The 15225-nt window shown below is 40.3% G+C and overlaps 1 pseudogene; it reads left to right on the forward strand.

Moving 5' to 3' along the window:
- The first annotated feature begins 3237 nt into the window (after positions 1 to 3237).
- On the forward strand, positions 3238 to 9943 carry LOC117720095 (heterogeneous nuclear ribonucleoproteins A2/B1 pseudogene; annotated as a pseudogene).
- Positions 9944 to 15225: the final 5282 nt, after the last annotated feature.

The raw sequence follows: 15225 nt of genomic DNA on the forward strand, positions 1-15225 counted from the left end.
GCATTCACACGCACATGTGTGTGTGCGCACACACATTTTTTAGAAAGCTGCAAATAAAATTGTATTTGCATTTTTATAGATGAGATACTCAAGCTTGTAGAAGATGATCTGATTTGCAAATAGTAGCCAAGATAAGAAGTGACACTAATAAATTAGTGTTGTTGTTTATAAAACCTTGTGAACACACATATACATAAGTGTCTGCTAGAAATGCAGTGAGGATTTAAAAATCTTAGTTCAAATAGCTAATTTATTGTATAAGAAGCAAAACCTATTTGTCTTTTCTTCTTGTAATAATGATTTCTTTTTAAAAACAATATGACCACTAATGTCCATGTTTATGTTAGTTTGTCCAATAACGGGGCTTTTAAATGCTGCTGGAAACATTCTTCGTGCACTGGAACATATATGCTTATGTGTTGAATCGTATATGAAAGTCATCCTGAATATTTGACTTGGGAAGACTATAAGAAAACTAAAATTGACTGTTTGTCAAATAAAATAATGTTTCATTTTCTCTATTGAAGAAAATAAAGATTTATAAAATACAGTTTAATCTTTCTATGAAAATAAAATTACCTAAGTAAGATTTTAGCTGTAAAATTTCTTCTTGCTTCATGGTTTATGTTTCCAGCATGCACATAAATTTCCACAATAAAAATGATCTTGGAATTTAAACACTTGTTCTTCTTCATTGAATCTTGGAGAGTAAACAACTTGCAAACTTGATTCAAGCATACGATTTAACACATTAAAGATGGAATAAATATCTTTAAAGTAATTACATCACTTCCCCTTTCCTTTCTTTCCCCATATACTCTCTTAATCCCCCAAACTATTAAATTGATAGCCTCCATTTTTGATCATTAATGTGTGTGTGTGTGTGTGTGTGTGTGTGTGTGTGTATCAAATACATAACTACAACCACCTGAGTACATTTTTGTTGTTTGGTTGTTTGCATGTATGTAGTTTCAGGACATACCATTTGGCATTGTATAACCAAGTAGGAAACTCATCTTTGGGAGAGACTTATTCTCCCTCTCTTGGCAGTCATTATTAGTTGCCTGAGGTTCTTTGTAAATAGGGGAAGAACCCACGAGATACCTCCTCTTCCTCATTAGTATATCCATGGGTAGTATCGTTGTTCAGGCCTTATTTATGTGACCATCTCTAGGAGTGACAGTGTCCCAGCAGACTTGCTAGTATTCTGGTTCTTTCAGTCTTTCCGCCCCCTCTTCCACACGGTTTAGATGCAGGAATTGTGCTGCAGGAATTGTGCTGCAGGTACATCCACTGGAGCTAATTTTCCCATAATCCTTTGATCTCTGCTGTGTCCAAATATGGTTTTTCAGTAATAGTTTCCATTTGCTGTAAAGAGAAGCTACACTTATCTGTGGATATTAGGATAGGATTTAAAATATAGTTATAAATATGTTAGTCTAGTGAAGTGTTGATAGATTCTCTTCTAAAATTCAGGACCTCACTGGCCCTGGAAAGTTGGCCAGGTTTCTAATTCCAGGCATGATCCTATTAAGACCTCTACAGCCTCAAGGCTATCAGACTCTGAGTTCCCTCAGAGTACACAATTTTTTTTTTTTTTTTTTTTTTTTTTTTTTTTTTTTTTTGGTGTACTCAGGTCTTTGAGTCATTGGATGAGGCGAGGCCCAAGCACATCTCAGAAGGCAGTCTGCTTCACCCCGTCTCCCACATTCAAATGTTACCCTCATCCAGAAATGTCCTCCTCACCGACACCCAGGATAGTGTTTAACCAGATATCTTAGTTTCCAGAGGCTCAGTGAAGTTGGCAGATAGAATTAACCATTACAGGCACTTAAGAGAGAAGTGGCATTACCGTTATAATTTGACTCCACGAGCCATCACTAAAAAATCAAAAGTAACTTCTGTTTTCAGAACACCTGCTAGTTCTTACAGTGTAGTGAGGAATGAATGCAAATAAGCATGTGCTCCTCTGCTGATGCACACACAACTCCTTTCCCGACTTTAACATTAAAAAGTAATGAAGCTGTCAATGGCTGGCTTTGACGGTGACAGTGAAGAACACTAGAATGCCGAGTGAAGCCACTGCTCCTTATTTGAAATCTTGTAACTGAGTTGACTGGCAGAGTCAACACCCTAAGGATCAGGTGTTGCCAACCACCTGCCATGATCTTTGTCAAAGAAAGTCCCCAGTTGACCATGAAAAGCTAACCTGCTTGGGGTCGGATCGGTGCACTGTTTCTGCATGGGTTGAGTTTGTTTAATGGGACCAAATTGTTTCTGAAATATATATATATATATATATATATATATATATATATATATATATATATATATATAGTGCTGGACAGATGGCTCAGCAGTTAAGAGCACTGACTGCTCTTCCAGAGGTCCTGAGTTCAATTCCCAGCAACCACATGGTGGCTCACAATTATCATAATAGGATCTGATGCCCTCTTCTGGTGTGTCTGAAAACAGTGACAGTGTACTCATAGGCATAAAATGAATAAGTCTTTTTTTTTTTTTTTAAATCATGTTTGGTTATGAAAACCTCAGTGTCAGTGTGCAATATTGAAGGAGTCCCCTGAGCCTTGTTGGTATGTTTAATGTCCATGTATAGTCTTTCATTTGTGGTAAACCTCTCTTGGCAGATTTCTGAAACCAAAATTAAAGGTGTGTGATAAATCCTTGGTGATAAGCTAATAAAGCAAACACACTCTTTACCCTTTACCTTCACTTCTAATTCTTTCATGATGCACCATCTCTCTTTACAGAAGTGTATGAGAGACGTTCATGTCTGTCCTGGTGATAGAAAAAAAAAAATTCCCATCAGTGAAAAACCATGAACAGCAAGAAATTGAGGGTTTGGTAACTAAAATGACAAAAGGCTGTCTTGGAGAATATATTTAGATTTTTTAAATCAACATTATAGTCATATATCGTCTTAGGAATACATATATATATATATGTTGCTTCCTTCCTAAAAGTCAGAGAGCGCCTCCAGGACAAAAAAAAAAAAGAGTGCTGTGTAAGGAGTTGTAATAATTAATTTTTGAAATGTCTGAGAGACATTGTACTGATCTTTTCAACAATCAGGTAATCTTTACAGTCACACTGAAAACTATGAGCGTGTTATTATTGGAAATTAGGAGACACTCCTGGAATGAGCAGATGACATCCCTAAGTGAACGTGTGTTATTGGCACCACATCGGTGTCAAAGACCCTGATGTTTCAGGCCCATGGAAATGGTAAAGATTTCCTCAAGCAAGGCTCAAAGGAATGCCAAAGCCTTCCTCTGATCCGAGGATGAGTGTCAGTGCTAACAATTAACCAGTGTATCCAAACACTAACGTCCCAGAGTCTTCTTCCTGGATGGCAGATCCTCTACAAAGCCTGACCACTGAGATGACCTAACCCCTCCTCCTAGCACTGTACCAAACAAAAAGCTGGATTTCTGGGTTGTGAGGTATGTGCCCTTCATCAGAGAAAGCACAGCCCATCAAATGGCAGCTTTTCTGTAGGTCTGTCTGTTGTTTCTACAGTGTCTGCCATTTCATTTCTTTGATCCCAAGACCAAGCCATGCGGGACACAGCAAGCTTCCTTTCATAAGATTAGTATAAAACAAAATGAAAATTAAACCTGGCCCATTTGCTTCCAAAGTCAGTGTTTCTACCACTCTACTGCATGACAATCTAAGCTGCAAATTTATTAGACCCTTGGGTTCATCCTAAAATCCTGCATAACCCTTTGAATATTAACTGACAGCTTCTTTGTAGAAAAGGCCACTATGAACTTTGCTTCAGCAAGTGGGTGACATCGCTGTTGGTAAGAAAGACGTTCAAGACACTCTAAGAAATAAAAAGGGTCAACTTGATTGACACAAACCTAGACATATTTGAGAAGATAGAACCTTAATTACGAAGATATCTCCATCAGACTAGGCTTGTAGTCAAGTCTGTGGGAGTATTTTCACGATTAATGATTGACATGGGAGGGCCCATCCCACTGTGGGTAGTGCCATCCCTGAGCAAGTGGTCCTTGCATGTATAAAAGCTGCTGAGAGTGAGACCAACCCAAGGCTTTCTTGGAAGCCCTGTTGAAAGGGCAAAGAGATGCTAGTTCTGAGTTTCTGCCCTGGAGCAGACTTGGAAAGGTTCAATCTGGGCCTGAGACAGGAGCCTTGAAAGACTGGAGGGTTTGCTTTCTTGGAAATTGTCTTTTCTCTGAAGAGACTGAAGTTATCCCTCCCAAGGCTGCTGTGTCCTTGGTCTCTGAGTCCCTTGAGAATTTCTGTTTCCCTTGAGTAACATTGCTTGCTTAGCTTTCTGCTGACTTTGTCCAATTTCTCCCTTAAAAACTGTACAGAAGGAAAAAACTGTATAGAAGATGCTATAGTTCTTAATAAACTTGCTTGGCACAGGTCGTCTGCTTATGTAAGACCTCCTGACCCCAGCTTTCTGTCCTTATCTTCTCATTTCCTGGCTCTCCCACATAGGACCGTGTCACTGAAGAACAACAAGGTCAGAAAGCAAGTTGAGCAGCCCAGTTCATGGCATTTCTCTATGGTCTCTGCTTCAGCTTCTGCCTCCCAGTTCTTGCCCTGAGTTGCTACTCTGTCTTACCTTGATGAGGAACGGCAACCTGCAAGGTAAAATAAGCCCTTTCCTCCCCCTCTTTATTTTCTTATTTTATTTCATGTATATGTTCTGCCTGCCTCTGTGTCTGTGCACCATGTGTATGCCCCAGGTTGCTTTGGGTCATGGTCTTTCTCACAGCAATAGAAAGCAAATTAAGACAACTAACCCATTATGAACTCCTTTTGACTTGGCTACCAAATAGCAACTCATTCACAGGCACTCAGGGTTTGCGCCTATCTGAAGGTCACAGCAGCACAATTAAACCTTTGCATTAGAGAGCATAATGCTTGCCACCAGGAAAAGAGAGGCAGAGGAGCCTTGCAGCAGGGAGAGGTGCAGAAATGCTTCCTTGCAGATGGCTTAGACACTGGACAGACAGACAGACAGACAGACAGACAGACGGACAGACGGACAGACGGACAGACAGACAGATCAGGGGTGCTACTGTGAGGAGATAGGTGTCACCTGGGCTGACTCTACAGTCCTAGTTGCCCACACTTTCAGTGGGCAAAAACTTGGAGTCTAAGTGTCCATACTTCCAGTGAGCAAACTCTTGGGATCTAATCTCATAACCTCCTCTCTCAAAATTCACCACATACTGATCTTGCTTTAATCCCCAATGCTGCAGTCCACTCGTCTAAACCTCATTTACATAATTTATAACATCCTGCCTCGCTGTATTTCTTAGTTGCCACAGCTCTTCGGTAATCCGTGTGGATCCTACAAGGTGGCGAGATTAGATGCTGCCACACCTCATAATTCTCTGCTAGCCCATGACAGCAACAAGCCTGGTGTTGTCTGCTTAGAGAATATTTATTGCGTATGCAATATTTACTAAAGGAAATAATTCTTGTTTTGTCCTGAGAGAGGGTGACTATGACGTTCCCACATTGCCACTACATAAATGGTACATCAGGTGGCCTGGAGGTTCATTTGTGTGTCCAAATCAAATCCCTGCATTTGGATACCCAAGTAGTCTTAATCGCACTTTGAATTTGTAATCTTCATGTAATATAGCATTTGATTGACATTTGCCTTCTGCAAACATGATTTTTTCAAGATTTGGTTTTAGTTTTTAATGATGAATATGGGGGTGTGCATGAGTGCAGGTTCATACAGAAACCCCGGGGTGTTCAGAACTGGAGTTCCAGACAGTTGTAAGCCGTCCCATGTGTGTGCTGGGAAGTTCACTCAGGTAAGACACGTGCTCTTAATGGCTGAGGGACATCTATCCAGCACCTACCAAAGAAATGCTAATTACACAGTTGAAGATTTTATAGAATGTAAACAGAAAATGTAAGAAGGTTGGCGAGAGAAATAGCAACCTTGTGGTCCAAGCACAGCCTGCGACATTGCTCTCAGTCAGTACCTAGGAAGAGAAGCTCTGGCAAGGGCAGGTGTTTCCTTCAAGTGCATAAACTTGTTAGTCTTGAGGCCCGGCTTCCTCTGTGAATGAACAGACCACCTGACTGCAGAAATCTGTGAAGTCAGACCTGAATACAGCCCCACGAGGTTCTGCCTAATTTATAGTCCGATCTGAGTCCATGCCTATGCCTTGCCGCTAACATAGCATTAGCTCATGGCACTTCTAGCAGCTAAATTGCTTTTATAACAGCAATTATAAGGGTGCTAACAAGAAGCTAAAGGTTTTCAGAATCAATGAGCTTCTTTCACTTCCTGAATCATTGTAGATTTCCCTCCTTGGATTCTGATTTTTTGCTCTAGATGAAGAAAATACTTCCTTTCAAATCACTGGGTTTTAAAATGGTGTATTTCTGTACCTTCTGAGTCTTCCTTAAAAAGAACACTTCCACCTTTCCATCGAGTGCACATGAATAGAAAAAAATTATATTTTTAAATAATTACAAGGGCAGTTTTTCTATAGATGGTATGTGATAAAGTACTTATTAGCTATAATTAAGAATTAAGCGAGAAACCATAAAAGCCTCAATTCACTCAGATAAAGAACACTTTCATCAACCAAGTTCCTGTGCAGCTAATTGGAGGCTGCTGTAGAACGGAAGCAAAGGCTGTACTTTCCTTCCAGTCAACTCCCTGGTCCTTTCTGTCTCGACTTTTAGAATTTAAATGTCCAAATTGCATATAAGATAGAGCTCCCCAATCAATCTCGCCCACAATCGTGTCACAGAAATACTTTGCCAATCACAATTGTTCTTATGCAATACACTTAAAGTTCTGTTGGATACAGGATTTATCTGCCATGTCAAAATGGACCGTCTGTTTTAAAACACGGTCCAAAAGATGAGGTTTTTGTTTTGTTTTGTTTTATATAATCAACTTAGAAAATAAACAGGCGCCTGGTTTCCAAGTAATTGCTTTTGTTGTTGTTTGGTTTTTGTTTTGTTTTGTTGATATAGGAAGTAGGCTGTTGCTATGTGGCCCTGGCTGACCTGGGAACTCAATGTATAGACCAAGCTGGCCTCAAACTTGCCGTCATCTTTTTGTCTCTACCTCCTGGGTACTGGGATTACAGGTTTACATCACCATGCCCGGTCCAGGATTTTTGAATACGGCTCATCTATTATTTAAGAGAAAATAAATTGACTCACTTTGAAAGTATAAACAGAGATGAGCCAACAGTAAGTTCCAAAATTGTAAAGTTCTAGGAAGAAAGGCCCAGTTTGTTTTGATTTTCATTTTGTGGGGGTTCTGTTGTTGTTGTTGTTGTTGTTGTTTTGTTTTGTTTTGTTTTGGTGGAGGGAAGGGGTGTCTTGATCTTTTTGTTGTTGTTTCTTGTTTTGCTTTTTAAGAAAGAAAGAATGAGAGTTAAAAAAAAAAAGAACATGAAGTTGGCTGCACAGGGAGGCAGGAAAACTTTACGGCAACTGGTGGAAGGGGAAAACACAATCAAAGTATACTGTATGAAAATTCTAATGAAACAAAAGAATTAGTTTTTAACTTTTTTCCTAAAATTTATTGTAGGAGCCAGAGGGGTCAAGGACACCACAAGAAAACCCAAAGAATCAACTGACCAGGGCTCACAAGGGCTCACAGAGGCTGAACTGACAATCAGGGAGCCGTATGGCTCTGACTTAGGCTCTCTGCACATGTTATGTTGTGCATTTGGATGGTCCTGTGGGACTCTTAACGGTGAGAACAGAGACTGTCTCTGACTCTTTACCTGCTTTTGGGACCCTTTTCCTCCTACTTGTCTGCTTCATCCTGCCTTAATGTGAAGAGATGTGCCTAGTCTTCTTGCAACTTGCTATGCCATGTTTGGCTGATGTCCCTGTAAGGCCTGCCCTTTTCTGGAAGGAAACAGAGAAGGCATGGATAGGGAGCAGGGATGGGAGGAGAGACTGGGAGGAAAGGAGGCAGAGGAAACTACAGTCAGGATGTAATACATGAGAGAAGACTAAATTAGGAGAAAGAAAAAAAGAAAGAAAGAGAGAGAGAGAGAGAGAGAGAGAGAGAGAGAGAGAGAGAGAGAAAGACAGACAGACAGTTTTGACCCCATCTACTCCTATTGCAGACTGAGTAGACTATTCTATAGTATTATTTCTGTCATCCTAGTACATGCCAGACATATAATGAGCATTGTACATAGTAAAACTTTAGTAAAGCATTTGTAAGGCATGCCTGTCTTCTGTGGTATGCTGGGACTTTAACAATATGCTTAAGCTGGAGAGATGGCTCAGCGGCTAAGAGCACTGACTGTTCAGACTTCCAGAGGTCCTGAGTTCAAATCCCAGCAACCACATGGTGGCTCACAAGCATCTGTGATGGGATCCAATGCCCTCTTGTGGTGTGTCTGAAGACAGCTACAGTTTACTCACAAATTATATTAATTAATATATTATTAATTATTAATTATTAATATATTTCTCTTTTATATATTTCTTTTTTAGAGAAAGATTATAGAGAACCTGGGGTAGCAGCGGCACCAGTCCCGTGTGCATGTGCTCCTTGTAGCACAGTTTCTTGGCCACCGGCTGCTCTCACCATAGCATCAGGACAAGTCCCGTGCGTGTCTTTCTCATCTTGCTCAGCTGCGGGAAATCGGGCAGAAGCGACGGAGTCCACGATGGAGAGAGAGAAAAGGAACAGTTCTGTAAGCTCTTTATTGGTGGCTTAAGCTTTGAAACCACAGAAGAAAGTTTGAGAAACTACTATGAGCAATGGGGAAAGCTCACAGCCTGTGTGGTTATGAGGGTTCCTGCAAGCAAGAGAGCAAGAGGGTTTGGCTTTGTAACTATCTCATCCATGGCCAAGATTGATGCTGCCATGGCTGCAAGGCCTCATTCCATTGATGACAAGGTAGTTGAGCCAAAACGTGCTGTAGCAAGAGAGGAGTCTGGAAAACCAGGAGCCTATGAGACTATGAAGAAGCTGTTTGTTGGTGGAATTAAGAAAGATACTGAGGAACACCACCTTAGAGATTATTTTGAAAAATATGGAAAAATTGATACTATTGAAATAATTACTGATAGGCAATCAGGAAAGAAAAGGGGCTTTAGCTTTGTTACTTTTGATGACCGTGATCCTGTGGATAAGATTGTCTTGCAAAAATATCACACCATAAATGGTCACAATGCAGAAGTTAGGCATTATCTAGACAAGAAATGCAGGAAGTCCAAAGTTCTAGGAGTGGAAGAGGAGAAAACTTTGGTTTTGGGGATTCTCATGGTGGAGGTAGCAATTTTGGACCAAGACAAGGAAGCAACTTGGGGGGGGGTGGCAGGATCTGATGGATATGGAAGTGAACATGGATTTGGGGTTGGCTATAATGGGTATGGAGGATGACCCAGAGGTGGCAATTTTGGAGGCAGCCCTGGTTATGAAGGAGGAAGAGGAGTATATGGTGGTGGAGGACCTGGATATGGCAACCAGGGTGGGGGCTACAGAGGTGGTTATGACAGCTGTGGAGGAGGAATTATGGAAGTGGAAATTACAATGATTTTGGAAATTATAATCAGCAACCTTCTAACTATGGACCAGTGAAGAGTGGGAACTTTGGCGGTAGCAGGAACATGGGAGGACCATATGGTGGAGGGAACTATGGTCCTGGAGAAAGTGGATGAAGTGGGGGCTATGGTGGAAGGAGCCGATATTGAGGTTCCTCCTACTTACCATGGACTTCACTGTATAAATAGGAGAGGATGAGAGCCCTGAGGTAACAGAACATCTTCAGGTTGTCGAAATAACAATGCTAAGGAAATTCTTATCTCAGTCATGCGTTAATATGCAGTGATATGGCACAAGGCACCAGAGCAGATGCGGAGAGCCATTTTGTGAATGGATTGGATTGTTTAATAACATTACCTTACTCTGGAGGAAGGATTGTAAAAAAAAAAAAAAAAAAAAAAAAAAAATGCCTTTGAGACAATTTCTTAGCTTTTTACTTGATGTTTCTTTCTAGTGGTCTTTGGAAGAGTGTAGAAGCATTCCTTCTTTGATAAAGTTAAATTTGTAAGTTTCAGGTGACATGTGAAACCTTTTTAAAGATGTTTCTCAAAAGTTTTGAAAAGCTATTAGCCAGGATCATGGTGTAATAAGACATAACATTCTTTCCTTTAAAAATTTAAGTGTGTGTGTAGAGTTAAGAAGCTGTTGTACATTTATGGTTTAATAAAATAATTCTAAAGGAAAAAAATAACAGAGAACCGGAAGAGTCCCTATGAGGATGCCTAGTGTACATCACCATTAGGACAAACTAGAACATCCTCCTGAGAACGGACATTGATTTTAACAAAGCTACCAAATCAGAGAGGTAAAGAAAGAAAGTCAAGCCTGAGATGATCTGCTTCATACTCACACCTAACAAGAGGTCAAGGACAGGCAAGTAGGAGTAGTTATGGATATCCAGATTATTGTGATTCTTGTATCTATGATTCTCGTAGTTACCGTGGAGGAATTGAAGGCCTATGATATCGTTATGAAGATGTTCAAATTGGAGTAAGGAGACCCCCGGATCAGCCAGAGGCATTTGTGATGATGCTGTGGGAGGAGAGCCAGACGACAGAGACCAGAGGCAAGGTGGGAGGCTGTATTAGAGTTTTCTAGAGGAACAGGATCAGTAAAACAATACATACTAAAGGTGGGTTTATTAGACTGGCTTATACAATACTTTCTGGATAGTCCAGTAAAGGCTGTCTCGAGCCAGAAAGGCTGAGAATCCAAGAGTTGCTGAGTCCATGAGGCTGATTGTCTCAGCAGTCTCAACCTGGTACTACAATCCTGGAGGATTCCTAGGAAGCTCCGGGTCATTGGAGACCTGAAGAAGCAGGTTTCAGTATCAATGAAGGAAAGCAGCTGTAGCAGCAACAGAACAGATAAGCTTGCTGGAAAGGGTTAAAGCAGGCTGGCAAAAAAAACAAAGTTTTCTTCTTTTATCTGGATTGCCACCAGAAGGTGTGACCCACATTTAGCATCTTCCCACTTCAAATAATCTGATCAAGAAACTCCCTTAGGGGAGTGCCCACCAGCTTGCATTTCAGTCGATCCCAGATCTAGTCAAATTTGCATTAAGAACAAGCATCATATGGTGGAAGCCAGTCTGACCCATTCTATCAACTTGCTGTGTCAAATCATACCAGAGTGTAGCACTGGAGTGTGGTGAGGAAATCAAGCAACACCACACACTCTACTGTTTAGGAGCACAGCAGATTATGAAGGACCTCCCTATGAAGATCATGGGATCATTGGGACATTAGACCAATGCCTAGACTTTGATCTGAATTTCCTTAACAATTTTCTCTGTGGTGCAAGTCATTAAAACAAAGCTACTCTGTTTTGCAATGTGTTCTGAGTCCTTTACAAGTTCTAGCATGGTATCTTGATAAAGAGTAGTTCCTCTCCTTAAAAAAGTTCAAAGGAGAGGTGCAACTCAGTGCTACACTGCTGCCTGGGGTGTGACAAGCTATGGGTTCAATGCCCAGCATTAACAAAAAAAGAATAAACTGAGACATCTATTAAGACTGTGACAGAGCTGGTGGGCTGGAGTCTGGCGGAGACATTTCCAGAAGCTTCCTTGTATATACACTGCTCTCACAGGTAGAGTTTGGCTGTAACCATGCTACAGTTTGACCAAGAGGAGGAAGTGGAAGTGGCCACCTGAATTTCTCACCTTCACATGAAATACCTTCCACATCAAATCTCTGGGTTGTGATGAGTCTACACAAAGAAGAAAAGCCGCATGGAGGAGATGCAAGAGTTTCTAGCTAACAGTGGCACCAACTACAGTCTATGAGCAGTCCAACTGAGAGAGTCCAACCAGGAAAACCTTTAGATAACCCCAGTTCCAATTAACATAAAGTAGAAAAGAGGTACCTGGCTTAGCCCCAGCTAGCATACAGTCGCATGTTCAGGATTTTTAAGGCAATAAACTTTAAATATAGTTGCTATTTATGCAAAGTAAAAGTGAGCCTGGAGATTGGCCTTGTCTTTCAGTATTATTGATTAGGAAAACATCCATGTAAGTCATGGTAGCTATCAAACATCATTCTATGTTGCTATGCAATCAAATGTGTGATATGTTACCTAACATTCCTGGAAAGCCATTTTATCTATGCCTTGACCTTGACTACTGAAGAACATGTAAAGTTGTTCTCCAAGCACTTGGAATCTTTCTCAAAGCTCAAAAGTAGTGGTCTATAGGAAGAAATATTCAATGTGGTGGAAAGTCATAGATTTAGTTCTTCTAAGAAATACTTTTGAGTTATAACAACAACATCCTCAGAGATGTAGGGCACGACCTTGTGTCTAACCCTTACTTCTGCAGTTCCTTTGGACTTGGGCTGTCGAGGGCTTGCTGTGGTGAGAACTTGTTCTGGATCACAAATCAGGATCAAGATTGGCAGGACTAGGTTCTGTGTAAGAAACTAAAGATTAAGGTATTGTAAAATCAATCTGAAACTGGTCTTCAGGCATTAGAGATAAATAAATATGAGGTTATTATGAGTGTTAAATGGACTGAATGGGAGGTGTCTAAAGATCAAGAGCTTCTGATGAATCTTAAAGCAGACTTTCCTCAATTAAATGCAACAGCAAATCACAGCTGTACAGACTAAATATCCAGGCCCAAAATTATCGTGTTCCTCATCTGGGATATTAAATTGGGAGTCCCAGATCTGCCATTTGTTGAAAGTAAAACCAGACTACAGATGTGAAAGGAAATACAGAAGTATGACGGCTCTTCAATTTACAGTTACTTTTTCCTGCAATTGTGCCTTTAATATGTTTCTACGAAGCAACTGTTGAAAGTTACTTTATATCTAATGGTGTTACAGAAGGAGTTAGTTGATAAAGCAAGATATCTGAAATAAGATAGATGACATTTTTAAACTGCTTTTTATTTTATTTGTTAATTTGTATATGTATTGCTGTTTTGCCTGAATGTCTGTCTCTGTGTGTAAACCTGTAACTCCCTGAAACTAGAGTTACAGACAGTTGTGAGTGTCATGTGGGTGCTGGGAATTGAACCTGGATCCTTTGGAAGAGCAACCACTACTTTAACCACTTAGCCATCCTCCCAGCCCCCTTAGATGACATTTTTAAAGCAATCTTTGAAATCACAATTTTCATAGATTCTTGCTGTATTCAAATCTGAATAATCAACCATGAATGCCATTTTTCAACTATTTTTTACTCAAACACTCTGTGTGGATAGTAGTGAGATTTCAAAAGTGAAAGACTCAGATTTTCTGACTGAGCTATCTCCCATATGGTGTGACAAGGTATTGGTACTTCAACCATATGGCAGAGTGCAGAAGAGAGTGGACATCTCTTCTCAGACACCAGAAGTCTTCCTGGAACTGTTTCAGACTTGTTCTTAAGAGGAGAAGACTTGTGTCTTGAGAAACAAGGGTATTCTTAGAAAACAGCCCAGACAAAAATGTCCTACAGAAATTGAGTTGAAAATGGATTCAGGCTGGGTGGTGGTTCATGCATTAATTCTAGCACCCGGGAGGCAGAGGCAGAGGCAGAGGCAGAGGTGGATCTCTGTGGGTTCAAGGCCAGCCTGGTCTACAAAGAGAGTTCCAGTATAGCCAGGGCTACTCAGAGAAACCCATTTTTTTGGGGGGGGGGAGAAGGAAGAAACTAAAAAGAAAGGAAAGAAGGAAGAAAAGGAGAAGGAAGAAAAGAAGGAAGGGAGAAGGAAGGAAATGGATTCAGTAGGAAATAGACTGGAGAAAGGAAGGTAAGGGGAACAGAAGAGAGAAGAGGGAAAGCGGCAAAGGAGGGATGAGGCGGAGCTTGAGAAATGACATAGTCGTCAAGAGGCCACACTACTCTTGTAGATGGCTTACAACCACTTGTAACTCTTGCTCCAAGAAATCTGATACCCTCTTCTCGGTGTTATGGGCATTGCACTCAGATGCAACACACACACATGCAAACACATATGCACACAAGCATGGACACACACATGCACATGCTCACACAGACATACACACAAAATTATAAAAATTTTTTAGTGGGAAGAATGATTAAATACAGACATCCAAAGGCCTAAGTAATAGAAACCTTGGAAGATTGTCTCTTGATTGATGGGTCGTCTACTTCAGAAAATCCTTATTCCTGTCAATATTATGCTATAAATAAGATTAAAAGGTATTAAGAACAAGAGATTGTCTTGGAAGTTTGATATAACAATGCTGAACAATTTTTCTAAAACCATGAAGATAGGCTAATTCAGTTCCAAAAAGTGAAACTACGAATTTTACTAAGTATGAAAGAATATAAATCAGGACTTCTAATTAAATAAGAAAAGCAAGCTAGTTACATAAGATGTTCTTTATATAATAGTACAATAATACTGCATTACAAATACAGTATTACAAACACAAAATTGTATTATAAATACAATAGCAAGACAAGTGTACCCCAGCAAAACCCTTGCAAGACCCTAGGCCTGGGGTACAATGTGCTAAAATAGTTATTTATTGGGAATTTGGGTCATTTCAGGACAAAAACCTTATAAACAAACAATTTTGTCAAATAAATAATAAATAAAACTGAGGCCGAGTCCTTGCATCACCTAAACTCAGTCCCATACACACTCCTGAATCAGACTCTTCTTCTCCTACACACTATCATCCAAGATGAGGTCTTCATCTGGGCTGATGCTTGAGTCATATCTCTGAACCGCCAGAGATGTGAACTAAATAACCCTCTCTCCTTTAGAAACACCTGCCATGGGACTTCTGTCATAGCAACGGAAAGCTCAGCAAGCCTTAAGTTTTATATTACTCACCCTCACTGCCTGGAGTATTTCCTCCCTCAAATATCTGATGACTAACTCCCTCTTTCTCCAAGTCTTAGTGTCAACCCCTCAGTAAATCCTACCTTTACCATCCCTGTTGAGTAACAGCCCCTCACTGTGCCCTGTCTTCACTTCTCTGCTATGTTTCTATAGTTCTCATCATATTCCACCAAACAAATTATCCGTTCTTGTACATTATTTTTTTATTGTCTTTTGGAGCTTGAGAATACAAGAAGTATGATTTGGAAGACCAGATAAATACTTAATTATTCAACTGGATGGAACTATAGTGTCAATGAGAATATAGATAGCAATACTTAAGATGATAGTCTGGATAATTGTTAATTAGTTTGACCTGTAGGCA

This window comes from Arvicanthis niloticus, chromosome 14 (genome assembly GCF_011762505.2).
Source record: "Arvicanthis niloticus isolate mArvNil1 chromosome 14, mArvNil1.pat.X, whole genome shotgun sequence".
In the NCBI taxonomy this organism is placed as follows: domain Eukaryota; kingdom Metazoa; phylum Chordata; class Mammalia; order Rodentia; family Muridae; genus Arvicanthis; species Arvicanthis niloticus.